This window comes from Pinus tabuliformis, chromosome 7, assembly GCF_031772625.1.
Source record: "Pinus tabuliformis cultivar Carrire ecotype Pingquan chromosome 7, CPIR1, whole genome shotgun sequence".
Classification (NCBI taxonomy): domain Eukaryota; kingdom Viridiplantae; phylum Streptophyta; class Pinopsida; order Pinales; family Pinaceae; genus Pinus; species Pinus tabuliformis.
The window spans coordinates 1,375,055,897-1,375,070,283 of NC_142293.1; the positions used below are offsets into that span (position 1 = coordinate 1,375,055,897).

Below are 14,387 nucleotides of genomic sequence, written 5' to 3' on the forward strand. Positions count from 1 at the left end.
AGTCAACTAAACTCGGCCCTTTGCACTGTTAAATCGATCAACTACCATAGGAAATCTCTCAGCCTGTTTGGGAAATGCATCTCAGCCAGCAAAACACCATAAACTTAGTCGTCCTTGAGATAAACTCGGCCAGCGCTGAATGGGAATGGACTGAGCCCAAATTAAGTGATAAACTCCACCTCAGTTAAGCTCAGAACTTCAGCCCCTTATAGCAAGAGAAACTTTGCCCTCCTTCTCACTTATTTATCCCCATTCTCAGCTTGAAGCTCAGCCTGTCATGATATATGAAAAACTGAATGGTAGAAGATAAAATCAACTGATAGTACCTTTACCTCCTTTATCTTCTTCGAATATTCTTCCTCAATGAAGCACAATGGCAAAATTTGAGTGATCCCGCTTTCCAACTAGCTAGAGTGTATGGTTTCAACACTGGATCTAGCAATTTGCAAGTAGGGTTTCCAAAAACCCTCCTGTGTTCTCCAAGAGCTCTCCAAAAATCCTTTTTCTCAAATGGAAAATGACAAAAATGAGGAGAGACCCCTTCATTTTGCTTTTTTTACAACTCACTTGACTCCCAAGTCACATGACACGAGGACACGAGACACAAGACACGTAGGACACATAAATACGAGTATTCAATATGAATCACAACGACCCGGAAACAAGACACAAGGGACACATTTTATATATATATATACCGAAATATAGTTTTTGATCCATATTAAATTGCAGGTTACAACTTATCTAATCAAATTAAAATATAATTACTTCAAAGTTCATAGTTTATTTCAAAAAAATAAATAGAATCAGAATTTAGAAATTAGAATGTGATATGCTTGGTCTTGATTCTTGAATGTTCATTGTTCATTGTTCATGTACAAGCACATAAGAAACTACTAACTATAAATTTAGAACTTAGATATTAAAACCGTAAAATGCAGATTTTCCATTAAGTCATCAAAATCAAAATGTATTACTGTTTACATAGATACTCACTCTTGAAAGAATGCCACTGGAAAATACAAAAGAGTAGATACAAAATAAGTAGGAATATCATAGCTCGTCATTGTCGGGGCTCGTCAACGGCACTGGTCATGACTCACGAGGCACTAGCCAGTGAGCCACGAGTCTATGACTCATCACTCTATCAATAGTCCATGTCCTCTATGTCATAATCACTATCACTGCTACTGCCACCTGACTCTACTCAATCCTCCTCCTCTATGCCCAATCCAAGATCTGCTGCTGCATTTGTTGGTGTGGAGGATGACCCCTCAAGATACCCTGGCTAGCACTGGGTCATTAAGATCCATGTTGGCTAATGCCAACTCAACACTGTCGTCCAAGCCCATATCATTAGGAAACACATCCCACATTTTTGTCTTTCCCTTCAACCACTCTTGCCTCTGCCTGTAAATAAGACGAAGGTTGGTGTGCACATACACCATTGTCTCCTTCTTGGATTTCTTAAGCTTGCTCTTTTTCAAACTATATAGATTCCCATAAGTGCTCCAATTCCTCTCACAACAAGAAGATGAAGTAATCTGAGAGAGGAACCTCAAGGCTAACTGTTGTATAATAGGGCATGTTGCCCCATGAGTTGCCCACCAAGCATAGGCACCTTTGACTCCCCTATCTCCAAGTACATCATATCCCCCAAATCTCCTGGTGCCAGTGGAGAACTCTACAAAGCCGTCCTCCACCTCAAGAAAAGATGCTCTATCCTGAAATATCCTTCTGAATGCTATCTTCCTCCCTTGTGAAATCTCTCCATCCATGTGAGGAGGGTATCTGTGTGAGGTCCTACCACAGAGCCACTCTTGACTGTAGTACTTGGGATTCAAAGAGTGAGCTAAGCAATGCAAAGGTGTGCAATTCTTATTCCACCTAGAGATAAGAATACCCTGTATGGTGGACCATAAGCTCTCTATTGATGTCTAATATCCAGGGCACTCATTCTCTATAATAATAGTCTTCACAGACTCAATCATGGAATCCTAACCCTCATAAACCTCTCATAGCGATGGGTTGGTCAGTGTCTGCAAACCGCGAGAAAGAAATGATAGGGTTCATGATCTTTATGGTAAGATCCACCCTCTCCCACCAACCATCATCTAACACTATGTCCTTTACCTTTTTTGAAGCAGTTTGATGCATCTTTCTCCAAAAAGACCAAAGATCTGAAATAACCATGGCTCCCAAGAGCGACCTTCACCTCCTTCAACCTCTTAAGCATGATGAATGAGGAAGCAAACCGAGTATCTGCAATCTTCAACAATGATAGATGTGTGTACTCCAATGTTCCACCAAGGTTCCGGGACGAGGGGGCGCGGGAGCGGCCTATGCAAAAGCTCCCTACCATTTTTTAGGAAACATGGGGGAGCGTCAGGGTCTTAAAAATTTATAAATATAAAATATAATTTATTAATTGAGTCCAATATGATACCTACATTAAATCTTTGGAAGGTAAAAATTTAAAGCAAGGATTGCAAGAACTTGATGAAATATTGGAGGCCTTGACATTGAATTATTTTCAATAAAACCAAAGTTTTTTTTTTTTTTTTGTATTGTGTGGAAATCAACATCTTCATAAGTTTGCAGGCTGTGTAAAAGACTATATAATGGAGTATTGGGATAAGCTCTAAGACAGGCGAGAAACAATGTTTCATATTTAGATGGATAAACTCCATCCAAACCTTTGTGTTATATAATATATTTGAAAGTTGAAACGGTTCATATATTTTAGAGCGCAATCATGTTTTTATAAAAGCTTCTAGCTTAATTGGCATCAGTATGAGCGTTGTCATATACATTGTTAGCAATATTGCTCAATCATACCGAAGTTGACTGGGCAGGGTGTAGAAGGGCATTTATGATTTAACCATGGAAAAACATTGTAATTTAACTCTAACTACACCAACAGTACACGCATCACAAAAGCAAACCGATCTCAATTTTCAGGGCTACTTCACAGCAATAAATTTTATATTGATATTAGTTAGGCAGGCCGTAGGTTTTCAACTGATAATATTAATATATGAATAGCGGCTAGCCTATTTGGTTGACACTGGACACTGCTGTGAGACAGAAACTCTGATGATTGCCCAAACTTGATTCACACGCCCAATGATTCAAAAAGGGCTGATTTACTGTGCAATGATAAATCATAAAAACTGCAGAATATATGTAAAATCGAGACAAGGCCATCATATGAAAACCAGTGTGGTCGTAAACAAGGCCGTCCGGCGTCATATGAAACCCTGCATAATATATTTAGAATTTTTAATTATTAACTAAAACATGGAAACCTGGTTTCTTTCGAGACCATGGTGACTCTACGGGAGAACTGATGGCTGGAAGTTACGATAGCATTATCGCTTAAAAAAAAGGTTAAAACAGCTGTCAAGACACACCAAACAATGCGCACTATTGATCTGTTGGAGACTTATAAGTTATACTGTTATATCACTTATTGAACTGTTAGTCTGTTACTAACCTGTTCAGCTGTAGCAGTTCGCTCCTCAACACGCAGCGCTGCTCAGGGAGGTGCTGCTCGCACGATGCTCGATGGGAGCTGTTGCTTCTAGGACGCTCGACCAGAGAGAGGGAGGAGTTCTCGAATGATGAATCGGAAATCCAAACAGTGAAACACGCCCCCCCTCGTCCCCCCTCGCCCCCTCACGTCCCCCCCTCGTCCCCCTTTTAGGAAACGACCCCTCAGGGAAGGGAAACGCCCCCTTGACACGTCCCCCCGAGTTTCTTGATTTTTGGGGGTGTGGGGAAACGTCCCCTTCTAGTCCCCAAGTCCCCGGAGCGCGAGGGAGCGAGGAAACTAGAACCCTAGGGGGGGGGGGGGCGAGTCCCCGTGGAACACTGGTGTACTCTTTATATATTGCGAGGGCATTGGTATGGTTTTGTACAAAATTTCGGATATGGCATGCATCCTCAATAAGATTGCCAATCCATGTCACATTTGAAGCAATAGATTTGAGCACTAAATTCAAAGAATGAACAATGCATGGTGTCCAAAATATTTGTGGATATTTAGTTTCCACAATCAAGCCAACAACTTTGCAAACAGGTGCATTATCTGTGATGATTTGCACACAACTTTCAATGCCTACATCTTCAATAACTTTAATAAACAACTCACCCATATATTGTGCATCCTTGTATTGTCCAAGAGCATCAACTGCTTTCAAGAAGACCGATCCATTTTGAGAATATACCATGAAATTGATGAGAGGATGGCGTGCTGTATCTGTCCATCCATCAGAAACAATACTGACACTAGATGAGATCCATGATGATTTAATAGGTTGTAGAATTTTATCCACCTCCTTCCTTGCCTTAACCAACAATGTGGTTCTAAGCTTTTCTGAACTTGGGGGCACATACCCAATTGGAACCATATCAACTAGAGCTCGACACATCTCAATAAACAAAGGAGACTGTGCAACATTAAAAGAAAAGAAGTTGAGATAGAAAAATAATGCCATTGTAAGATCAACCTCATCTCGCTTCTCACATTGAAAAATCTTGTCCATTGGACCACCACAAGTTTGGGCTGCCCTCTTTTTTGTTGGTTGAATTTCAGCCCCTCTCCCAAGTCTACTACTATTAGCATTCCTCAAGAATGGAAGAGGGTCTTCATTTTTTCTAATTTTCCTGCTTGCTGCCACCACATTCCCAAAGCCAGTTGCATCCTCCCTTTCTAAATCCATTCTTTCTTTAGGACTAATCTTTTTGCATGCTCCAATTCCACAAGGAAGGCCTAACAAATGGCCCTTAACTCGAAAGTAAGTGCTCTTAAATTCACCCTTGCAGAAATTACAAGACCAAAGCACATTCCCTCCCGCACCAGCCTTTGGCCCTTGTTTCTTGGTTACATACTTCCATAGAGGGTATTTTCTTAGTTGTGCTTGTTGTCTTGCTACAACAACATCATATGTTAATGTCGGCTGAGAAGCACCTAAAGCTTCACTTGAAGCACTTGGGGCACTATGACCAATAGAAGGTCAAACATAAAAACTTGGAGAGGCTGGGGGGGACCACGAAAAGCACCACCCTTGTCTTTTCTTTGACCTCTGCTCGTTGCCTTGGATGATTGAGCCTTTAATCTTCTTGTTGTTATAAAGTCCACACTCCAAGGGTGTAATAAAAATGACTTGCAAGTGCAAGTTGTCAGTTGCAAGTTGCAATAGTCGCCAAATCCTTCACCTACAAAAAAAAACGATTAAACAATTAGCTATAAATATCATTCTAGGTTTTATATATAAATATATCAGACTTCTTTTCTCCAGTTTTTATCTTCTCCTTACATCAGTTGAGAAGACAGTGCATCAAAATAACTGCTTGATTGTAATTTGCATGGTTGAGTTGAGACTCGAGAGTTATTTGCGCTCTCAAATATAACATGAAGCCTAAAGGTATGCCTTTTAAATTTTAATAAATCTTTGTGCCATGTTTTCTTATTTCAACACATTCTGTTTTCAAATTTGTGTCTTCATACTGGATTTATTTTCAAATACAGGAAAGACTTTGTTTACCTATCTTTTTTCAAAAAACTGAGATAAATTGTATATATTGCGGGAAACTGTATATCTGTTATTTGACAAGAGTGGTGAGTGGAATTCGAAACCAGTTAATAATGTCTACACCTGTTATTTCAATGTTTTGAAACTGAAAATTGTTGAGACTTTTTAATTTCATCTATTGGATTCTGTATACCAACAAAAATATTCTTACACTATTAAATCTAACCCATTAATAATTTTTTAATAATCAAAATTCATCCACCGCAATTCCAATAGAAACAAGGCTTTAATAATTGAAAAGAGATAGAAACCACGAAGAAAAGAGATAGAAACGATGAACAAATCATTGATTCAGATCCAACTGTGTTTTTGGGGGTCAATAATGAAACAAAGATTATAAATTTATAGATATGTACTTTGATATTAAACTGTTAAACAGTAGGTACACTGCATGCTAGCTCTTTTGATATAATCGTAACCAGAACAAATTTGATTTCAAAAACCAAAGAAAATTAATAGCTTGAATGAAAACCTAGTGGGTTGAAAATCGTCTGTCATAACCATTATTATACTATTGTAACATTTGATTGGATGACAGTGTGTCTGAGTAGACTTATTTATATTTGTATACCGCCCCCGGAATTCGACAGTGTAAGCTGCACACAGAATGGTATTAAGACACCATAATAGTTAAGGTATTTTAAATAGAGAGAGAAATAGTGTAGTAATCAGGCAGGTGATACGTAGCCATACAATATGCAATATCGAATGTTTTCTTTTATGTTTACATAATTTTTGAGGACACCTTCTCGCACAAAGCTTGCCTTGTGGAGAACCCTTTGGGAAGCCACATTTTTTGGCTTGCTAGATACAAAAGAAGAGGGAAAATCCTGGGTGTAGAGAACGGTGACAATGGACATCTTATTTTATTATAGCCTCAGGCCCTCAGCTAATCATTGTTACGAATCAAACGCATTTTAACGGGCTTGCTGCTTAAGTTTTAACTGTGTCTATGCCATATGGTCTACGGCTTACCTGAACCTCACACACGCTGTGAAGTTGCTAAACTTTCCAGCGACCAAATGGCTCCACGAAGATGACTCGACAACACACGACGATTATACAGTGACGGAGAGTGATGACACCGGAGGAAAATAGCAAAAGAACTCCGAAAAAATAATTGCGTGGGCTTTAAAGCTATTGATTTTGTGGGGTACGTATTCAACTGGAGAAAAAACGTTAGAGCAATGTTTTTTAGACTAAAAAAACTCGTTTTCCATTACTAGGACACAAAGAAAACGACAAAATACGTTTTATGTTTTCCAGGACGTTCAAAAACATTTACGACACGTTTTAGAATGTTTTTCGTGTTTGACACATTAAATACGGGACACGAGACCTCGGAGGACGTGTCCTGTGACTTAGCTTGACTCTTTTGCCACCCTTTTTACCTTTTCCCTCTAATTAAATAATAAAAGCACTTTTCCATTCTTATTTAATAAAGTGACTTTTATTAACTAATTAGGGTCACTTTTAACGCCAAAAAATGCTTAATTCACCTCCTACCATGTAGTTCTTTTTGCCTCTATTCCAACGAGTTGTTACACTAAGGTGTTTCTCCAAGTAATCAGCCTGAAACAACACCTTAAACATAATTATTTAACATATGCTCATTAATAACTCTGTTTTACGGACATCGTCGGAATGCGATGGAACCAAGAGCGAATCGTGCATAACTGGTCTTAATGATGAAATATAGTAAGTGATCCTAGTCGGACCCACAAAACTCCTCTAAAACCCTCTGGGCCCACCAATTGAGTAATCCCACAATTATGACTAGGCTGACACAAGCTCTGGAAATCCCTCCTAAGCACATCACAAGGTGTCCAAATTTTGTGGACATTACACAATCAGAACATCTTAAAGGACTCTTCAGTAGTCTAGGGTTTGGATCTAGCAATCCTTGTTGTTTTAGATTTGAAATGTGCTCTAACAGGGCTTTTGAAATGTCCAATTCCACTAAAAGCCACAACCACTACGTGTCACACTTTGTTTTCCATCCTTTCTCTGCTCTGATTAAACGACCTAGGCAATTTCCATTCTTTTCTACAAAACCCTCGTTCAAAAATTGTATAGGAAGGTCAGGGAGGATGGTCAAAATTTGGGAGAACAATAAAGGCTCCCAACGATGGTCGAAGGATAGGGTCCAATTTTTTAGCATGAGACTTGAGATACCCCGGCTCCATCTTTGGTTGAGGACTTTCTCCTTATCTTGTTTCAAAGCAAATCTGGACATCAACCAACCTGTTGCTAGGAGGAAATGTTAAATTTAGTTAACAATGGTATGTTCTATGCTTAGCACAATTACTTCAATGTACTTTAAGCAACCCAATGGCAATTTTCCAAACTAGTTTCCAATAGCAATCACATTAACCATAAATCACATTGACAATAAATATAGATAGAACATAAAATTAAATGCAGAAGACAAGCCAAGACGAGGACACAGATTTGGCTGATGCTAGGGAAAAATCCTTTAAGCAATTCTTATTATTATTATATCAAATGTTCAACAAAGAGAGAGTACAGAAGTCAAAATTGACCTGCCAAATCAAAGTCAAAACAACTCTGTCAAGTCTGCAATAAGCTATAGTCAAACTCGGCCCTAACCATAAAGTTAAAGATGGCCAACACAACTATCAAACTTGCCTCCTTGAGCTGGGTCAACCTTAGTAAAACTCAGCCTTCCTTGTTGGTCTAAGTCAACCCAAAACAGTCCTTCAAAGTCTAGTCAAATTCGGTCAAAGGAGAGAGAAAGTCTATTGTGATTTTATGTGGTCAAAGTTGCAATCAACTCTGCAGTCAATGTTGGTCAAAGTGTCCAAATTTTCTCGATTTCTGTGCCTAGCAATGCGGCCTAGAGAAACAAAAATAATCCTCCAAAAATCGTAGTCAAAATTGGTCAAAGAGTCTCTGGTCAACGCTGGTCAAACTTGGTCAACTCCTAAAATTTTCGGCCTTGTAATTCTGTCTAGATATTAGACCTCCTTGCCACATGTGACAGAGAGAGAATGCCTAATAGCTGTACGAACCAATGAGAGAAGGGGAGAGAAGAATGTGAGTGATGATGATGGCAAATGAGGTGAGAAGGCACTTGTATTTATACAAGTCGTTGAGGGTGAAGAGACACGTTTGTTGGGCTTTATGAGCCTACATGATGATGTGATCGACGTGAACAATTTGCACATGTGGGAATAAATTCGAAAACACACTTTTGCTTGTCCAAATTAGATGATCTTTATATCAATTTTGGCCCTCTCGAAAAGAGGATTTTAATGCAATCAACATCTCCATCAAATGAGTTGTCCCAAGGTGGAATTTGGCCCTTGTTTTCAATTTTAACAGGGAAATTTTAGGAGTATAATCGATGACCCTCAACCAATTTTGTTCCATCGAAGACCAAGTTGTAGCAATCCCTAGGGACTTGCGGCAGAATTTGCCCATCACTTCCTTATTTGAGAAATCTGAAATATTTCCATGTCGTGAAACACATGGGAAGCGTTGGTTTATCCAATGTCCAACAATCCCCCCACAATGTGAGCCGGATGTGTATCTAACTCATGACCTATGCTTTGATACCTCTTGTTGGGAATCACGACTGCTGCTATACCAAACCTTGAAGGTGTTAGTCAACGATCACATCGCCAAAGATAAAGATCCATGAGAGGCAGTTAGTCCATGTTGCCAAACACACGGGGAGCGTTGGTTTATCCAATGTCCAACACCACTATCAATCAACCAATGATCCAAAGAATCCAGAGCAGGGGTAATAGATAGAGCGGAAATAAGATAAAATTCCTTTTGTTTTTCTACAACATTACTTTCCTCATACTTGGAGTTTTTCATCCTTTTGGGAGGTCGACCATTTCCATATCGAGTAGCAGGAGCATTCCTTTTTATTTTATTGTTGAACTTGTTCCTTTGATTGCCATTGCCTTTGAAATTGTTGTTGTTGTTGTCGTCATCCATTGGAGAATTATTCTTGGGAGGAGCACTCTAGCATAGTGGTTAACTTGTTGCAATTGAAGCACCTTTCTTTTCTTCCTTCCTTTAATCCTTGCGCATGAACCGTTGACCTTGTTTCCTTGGACCAACATTATTTTTCTTTTTTGCATGAGCAAAGAAAGTAGCAGGTTCATTTCCATTTGAACGCTTGTCTCTCTCCATCATCCTTGTCTCCTCTTGAGTGAATCTAGCCAATAATTCATTGAATTTAGGAATCTTGTTATTGTTGAGAATGGTGGTGTTAAACACATCCCATGCTCTTGAAAGACCCCTAAGAGCAATGAGAGTGAGCTCCCTGTCAACAATAACTTCTCCAATAGATAGAAGATCATTCTTGATTTGTGTGATCCTCATGAAGTAGGATTTGATAGACTCCCCTTTATCCATCTTGATGTCCTTCAACTTGTTCTTGAGAAAGCCGATTTTATTTGCATTGTTCACTTTGAACATCCCAACCAACTTATCATATATCTCCTTAGAAGTTCTCAAATTAGAAATATAGGCAACCAAATGCTTTTGAAAAGAGTCAACCAAAATTTACTTTTCTTTGACCTCACCTTTTCTACACTTTGTCTTAGTAGTAGCGGGTGCATTTGAAGGAGGTTCCACCACTTTTCCCCTGCACATAGTCCAATACTTCATGCTCCTCCAAATTCAGGTCCAAAGTCATCTTCCATACATGATAGTTAGATTTGTCATTGAGCTTGTCCTCAGAAGTAAGATGAAGAAGCCATTGAAACTTGATAAATAAATCTTTAATCACATTGACAATGGTTGCAGATAGAACATAATGTAAAATGCAGAAGACAAGCCAAGACAAGGGGACACCAGGCTTGGCGGATGCCAGGGAAAAATCCTAATGTGGGGACAAATTGGATGGTGTCTTCAGTTTTCTAGCTTGGAAGGTCAGGGTTACCTTGTCGTTAGAAGAGAATGATCACGGGGACGTCGTGAAAGATGCGGTGACACCATCGACAAATCTACAACAATTATCAGACAATGATAAGGAGGGAAAAGCCAAGCAGATGATGATAGATGCCATTAAAGATCAATTGATCCCTCACATATCCGAAAAGAACACTGTTAAGGACATGTTCGATGCACATGTAAGCTTCTACTGGATTGACAACATTAATAGGAAGATGATCGTGCAAAATGAACTCAGATCCATAGAGGTGACTAGATTTGACATTGCTACTAGTTGTTTGATGAAGATCATACAGATTCATGATCAACTCGAAGGAGTCGAGGACAAGTTGGAAGATGACAAGTTGGTGAACATGGCAGTGAATGGATTCTCAATTTCTTGGGAATCATTGTCCAAGGTTTTTGTGCTCGTGAGAAACTTCCCAATTTAGAAAGACTATGGCATGGCTATATTTGGGAGGAAACTCGAAAGTAGTCAAAGGCTAGTAAGAGGGGTGGTGATAAGAACCTGACTCTATTTGGTCATACGAAGAAGGGCAAAGGAAATAGTGTTCTAGTGATGGTGAGGTTAAGAATGGGGAGTTAGCCACGCAACCATGAAAGAAGGACTTTAGTAAAATCAGGTGCTTTATTTGTTAGAAGTTTGTTCATTATGCATCACAATGTCCTGAAAAGGAGGACAAAGGGAAACAATGGTAGAAGCAAGTAACAACCTCAACAAAAACTTGGATGAGTTTGCTACCAAACTTGCAAATAAAATCTCATTGGTATCTTGCCTTTCTACTAGGACAATTTTGAGGAATGTCCAATCTAATAGAGTAGGACTCAAGCGTACAGGTTAAGCTTGGTGATGATGCCAAGTATTCATTAACATTAGTTGGTAGTATTTCCTTCTAGCTCAAGTTTGGTAACTCTTTAGACTTTAGTGATCTGTTGTTTGTTCATGGTCCGAATAAAAATTTGCTTTCCTTATCAGGGTGGAAGAATTTAGCCTAGAAGCTGCACAAGTGATTGTGAGGCCAATTTGTACAAGTTATAGGGTGAACCTGTTCGAGCCGTAATAACATGTGCGAGTTATATCACAAGAGGATGGGGCACTTGCATTATAGAGTGTTTCCTATTTTGAGGGAGATAGTCACAAAACTTCCATATTTCAACATTGAGCAACAAGGAGTAGGCAGAGGGTGTATTCTTGGCAAGCATGCCAAGGTTGCTTTTTTAAGTAAAAAGTGCAAGGACAAGGAGATTCTAGCCCTGATTCATTTAGATATTTGTGGATTGATTTTAGTAGCTTCAATTTGTGGAGGTATGTACTATGTTTTCTTAATTGATGATTTTTCTCGCAAAATGGGCTTTATTTCTTAAAGAGAAAGGAAGAGGTCTTCAACAAGTTTCAAGAGTTCAAAGCATCTTATTGAGAAGACATGAAAGAAGATCAATGTTTTGAGATTAGAGAATGGGGGTGAGGATACCTCCAACAATTTCAAGGACTCTTGCAAGTAGGGAGGAATCAAAAGGGAGCTAATGGTTTTCGTAACAACCCATTGCAAAATGGGGTTATAGAGTGAAAGAATCGATCTATTATAGACACTGCTAGGTCCATGTACCATGACCTAGACTTCCTCGTGTTTCTTTTGGGTAGAGGCATGCAAAAAAATAATCTACATCCTAAATAGGTGGTCACACAGGATCTTGGAGGACAAGACACCAAAGGAGGCATTCACTGGTGTGAGGCCAAAGGTGAGTCATTTTTGTATCTTTGGTTCTCTAGTTTATACTCATGCACCTATAAAGAAAAGGACGAAGTTGGAGTCCTCCAATAGGAAGGGTTTATTTGTGGGTTACAATGAGATTTTAAAGCCTTAAAGGGTCTATATTCCATCATAGAGGAAACACTAGTAAGCATGGATGTAATGTTTGAGGAGGACTTTGCATCCAGGGAGTCGCATGAGCCCATTATAGTGACAAAAGATAAGGAGCAGGAAACTCCGAAGGTTGAGCCAGGGTCACCCACCACAAAAGAAGTTTCCAATTCAAGAAGTCAACATTTATGTGAGGAGGAGACATTGTCCCCTTCCAGTTCTGTTAGGATACCTTGATGGTTCACACAAACATTGAGGGATGCTTAGGAGTATGTTGAGGCTTTTAAGAACACATTCAGGGAGATGGGCCTACAAAGAATTTCCCCAACTGTATGGCATTAATGAGCAACATCATTGATTCCAAGCCCTCTAGTTTTTTGGAGGCGATGGAGCAACGAGTATGGCAGGATGCCATGGTGGAAGAGTCCACTACCATCATGAAAAATGATGTTTGTGACATAGTGTTGAGACCCATGGGGCACTTATTTGTTAGTTCTAGGTGGCTCTACAAGATCAGAGATGCTGTAGATTGCAACATTGAGAAAGTCAAAGTGATATTTGTGGCGAGAGGGTTCTCCTAGAAAGAGGGAGTGGAGTACGAGGATACTTTTGTTCTAGTCATTAGGTACAATCTATTAGAGGTACTATGTCTATTGTCTCAGTCATGGGATGAAGGATAAATCAGATGTATGTGTAGAGAACTTTCCTTAATATGATCATTGAGGAAAAAGTGTACATAGAGAAACCTCAATGCTTTGAGGTACATGGAAAGGAGTCCCATGTTTGCAAGCTTGAGAAGGCCTTCTATGGACTCAAACAAGCACTGAGAGCATGGTATTCTAGGATTGATGGACACTTTCTAGTATGGGATTTGCCAAAACGGAAGTAGATCCAAACTTATACTTTATATTTGTTGGGTTGATCGTCTTATTTTAGTGCCGTATGTGGATGAGTGCTTTCTTATAGGTGCAAAAATGTTGATGTTTGTAGGTTCGGTAGGTACTTATGCACATGCATAAGTGTCTAGGCGTGTAGAAGTCTTCCAAAGTCTCCTTAGACGCTTGATCTAGTGTGAGCAAGTTGCTAATGTAACTTAACCTAAGTTAGACTTAGGAAAAGTACATAATTATTATGTTGGCTAATTGATCTAACTAAACTTAGCAAAAGTGAATAATTACTTTCATGATTATGTTTTAATCACTTTGGACATTAGGATTAGGGATTTAGCTCAATGAAAATTTATAAAAGCAAGGCTAAGGAGAGGGAGAAGACACACCATACAACATCGCAAGATTGAGAGTGGCATCTTAGTGATGAGTATGATACTCTAAGCGTGCTGGGCTTGAGGAAGGGGAGCAACAAGGAGATCCCAATAACCCAAGGAGGGCTTGATGAGTTGGATGAGATCTAATGTTGTACATGTATTTCCTTAGTTGGGACATTATACCAGGAGAAGAGCCCAAGCAGGGTCTAGAGAATTTTAATGATCAACTCATTTGATTGGGCAGAATCTGATGTGTCATTGTAATTGGGATTTGTATTTTTTCCCAAGGAAAAATCGTAATCTTTCATTAATATTGAAAAATTACATATAGTATATGCTTGACAACATATGCATTACTTGTCTTTGGAGTATGTTCAGAATATCAACAAACCCATTCCTGTGAATGGCTGTAACAAAAAACAAAAGTTCACCACATAGGGTGAAGCTGGATATAATTTCATAAAACTTTGCTATGAAAATATACACTGCGCAGGGTGATGTGCATAAATAAAACTATGATATATACATCATCATATGTAGCCGGAAGTCATCAAAATAGATTAGGTGCCATCCACCCGATGATATATCTGGTCTATGTATGGTCTATGGTAGTATTGGTACTGAGTAGTACCCCTTTGCTCATGAATTATCCACTGTCCTCTTGGCAGGAGCGTGGCCTCCTTAGAAAGGCCATTAGCACTGTAGTTATGTTCCCTGTAAATATGATGACAA

The 14,387-nt window shown here is 39.2% G+C and overlaps 1 protein-coding gene across 1 annotated transcript in view; it reads left to right on the forward strand.

Moving 5' to 3' along the window:
- The window catches only part of LOC149252749 (E3 ubiquitin-protein ligase BRE1-like 2), an 88,410-nt gene that overhangs the window by 31,787 nt on the left and 42,236 nt on the right, over positions 1-14,387 (forward strand). The window lies entirely within an intron of this gene.